This window comes from Lontra canadensis, unplaced genomic scaffold, assembly GCF_010015895.1.
Source record: "Lontra canadensis isolate GAN:19392208 unplaced genomic scaffold, GSC_riverotter_1.0 scaffold37, whole genome shotgun sequence".
Classification (NCBI taxonomy): domain Eukaryota; kingdom Metazoa; phylum Chordata; class Mammalia; order Carnivora; family Mustelidae; genus Lontra; species Lontra canadensis.
In genome coordinates, this window is record NW_022631031.1 from 11,644,502 (window position 1) to 11,647,474 (window position 2,973).

Genomic DNA, 2,973 nt, shown 5'->3' on the forward strand with positions numbered 1-2,973 from the left:
AACAGATGTATGAAACACCAAAGGGGAAGTATGTCAAATCAAATTGTTTATTATTTGATCTTAAAAGATGATCAAGAGGAGCAAATGTCCAATGTTTAAATTCTAGGACCTAAAATAAATATTTCAGAAAGACTCTCATCTTTTGTTGATTGCTAAAATACACCACAGGATGTTACTTTTTCATGACTTAATTCACTGTTAAGAAAAAAAAAATTTCTTGAAAAAATTACTTTGTCTGACAAAGACAGAAGGTCTACTGAAATAGGCAATATTATATATATATATATAACATATGTATATATATGTACAATATTTGTATATATTGTATACAATATGACATCACTTTGGCAGCACATATACTGAAATTGGAATGATACAGAGAAGATCAGTGTGACTCCGTACAAGGATGACACACAAATTTGATGTGTTCCATATTTTTGGTGTACATGAAAGTTAAGAGAGTAAATCCTAAGAGTTCTTATCATAAGGAAAATATTTTTTGTAACTGTATCAGATAGTGAATGTTAACTAAACTTGTAGAAATTATTTCATGATATATGTAAATCAAATTATTATGCTGTACATCTTAAACATATGCAGTGGTGTATATCAATTATGTCTCAAGAAAACTGGAAATATAGATTGATTACATCACAAACACACAAACTGAAAGGTAAAAATAAGAATAGCAACAAAATAATGTGAGTCTATCTTATTGAATACTGAGCTGGTAACTGGTTCTGAACAATCTACTTTCTTACAAAAACTTTAGGAAGTGCTTATACCAGTTATACTTCTTCCCAATTACAGATGTAGAAAGTGATGATATTTTCTTAGTTGAACCTCATAAACACTTATATTAGATGTGCATAAATACCAGTGAAAGAACTTTATTTCCAAAACATGACATGGATACAATATTTTGGGGGATAATATACTTTTTCTATTACTGCCACAGAAACATTACTTTGGTTAAAAAGAGAACAATTGATTGGTTGATTGACTAGTTATGACAACTCTATTTACTCTCACTTTCAAATCTATTATCCAGAATGGTTCGGGGCACCTGGATGGCTCAGTTGGTTAAGTGACCAACTTTTGAATTTCGCTCAGGTCATGATCTCAGGGTCATAGGATTGAGCCCCATGCAAAGCTCCATGCTGGGTGTGGAGCCTGCTTACACTTCTCTCTCTCTCTCTACCCCTCCTCCTGCTGCTACAGGTTTCAAAATGTTTGTAAGTAAGAAAGAAGGCCCTTGATAAATGCAGTGTTTTACTCTGTCAAAATGTAACAAAACTTTAATTAAAGTGACTATTGCTAAAGCACAATTAAACCTTTTTAAGGGCATGGTCTTTGGGTTTTTAACTCCCTTATGTCCATTTCAGTTTCCTTCAAATAGCAGGGAATAAGATCTTCAAGGGGATCCTAAAAGGATCTATGTCTATGGTTAAAAACATTTTCCAGAAATCCTCAACAACTGATGTTTGCTTATTCTGTTAAGGATCCACACATTATAAATTTAAAGCTAATTGACCATTGTCATACTACTCTTAACTTCCATTCTTACAATGAACAAAATAGTGACTGGGGGGCAAGTAGGAGATTTCCAGTTCATCATTGAATAGTAGGAATCACAGAGAAACTTGGTAATACAAGATTTGAGGTAGTTTAGTGAAGCCAAAAGACCCATAATTGTCATACTAAAAACCCTCAAATACATGACTTTCGAAAAAAGCAACAACAAATATTATTAAATTTTTTTGACCCTTGAAATGTATGCTATTGCTCTATGTAACTCATATATGTACTAGTATATGCTCTTTCCCTGGTGGCAATGATTGGTTCAAGGGTGGTCCAGTCAGAGGGAAAAATAGACACTCATTGATTGGTTGTAGGAAACAGTCTCTTCCTGAATTAAAAAAGGAAGCTATGTAACCCAGGTGCAGTAAGCATTCCTGTCCATCACAAGGGAATCTGGTATACAAGTGAGACTGCTACAGAGGAGGGTAAAAAAATGGCTAAAAAATTGGTTAGGATCACTGGTCAAGCTAATCTAGAGATTAGATTAGTTTTAGACTTTTCAGTTGTATTCAGCTACCCTATTTAATTTGCATTGGATTTTTAAAAAAAAGATTTCATTTATTTATTTGACACAGAGAGATCACAAGAAGGCAGAGTGGCAGACAGAGAGAGGGAGGGGGAGCAGGCTCTCCGCTGAGCAGAGAACCTGATGCGGGGTTCCATCCCAGGACCCTGAGATGATGACCTGAGCCGAAGGCAGAGGATTAACCCACTGAGCCACCCAGGTGTCCTGCATTGGATTATTTTATCACTTGCCACCAAAAATGGTTTAGCTAGTAGTCACCATATCAACTAAAATGATATTTACAAAATCTCTCCTAACTTTGATATGATTATTATGCTAACTTACTTCTGACACTCAACATATTGTTTCTCTACATATTCTTTAGTGAGCCTTGAGTACAGAAAGAGACCAGGTTTCCTGCAAGAATCTATTCCATTAAAAAAAAAAAATCCTGAGGGAGTTTGTAGCCATTATAATTGAGGCAAAGGAAAGAAGTATTGCATATTGATTTAATGTGATTGGCCTTTCTTCAAAAAGAAAATGTTATTGAAAGTAGAAACATTTTTCTGTTAGCCCACAAAAACATCCTCAGACCCAAAATACTTGGGTTGCCTTTCTATGCTCTTAAAGATATTTATATAGGAATTAAACCACACAGTAAGTTGACCAGCCTTTGGGAGTTACCTAAACTATTTATACAATCTGCTCATAGAAAATTAAGTTCTGTGTTTAAAAAGTTACTAAAAAATAGACCAATAAATCTATCTAGAAATATTTTGTGGCTAAAATTAAAATTGATTAAAATGAATAAAGAAGTATTGAAAATGGACAAATATACATATTTTTTTAGGAAAGGGAGGAGAGATGGGGAGAGGCAGAGGGAGAAC

The 2,973-nt window shown here is 34.0% G+C and overlaps 1 pseudogene; it reads left to right on the top strand.

Annotated features, from left to right (window-relative positions):
* The first annotated feature begins 339 nt into the window (after positions 1-339).
* On the top strand, positions 340-439 carry LOC116874576 (annotated as a pseudogene).
* Positions 440-2,973: the final 2,534 nt, after the last annotated feature.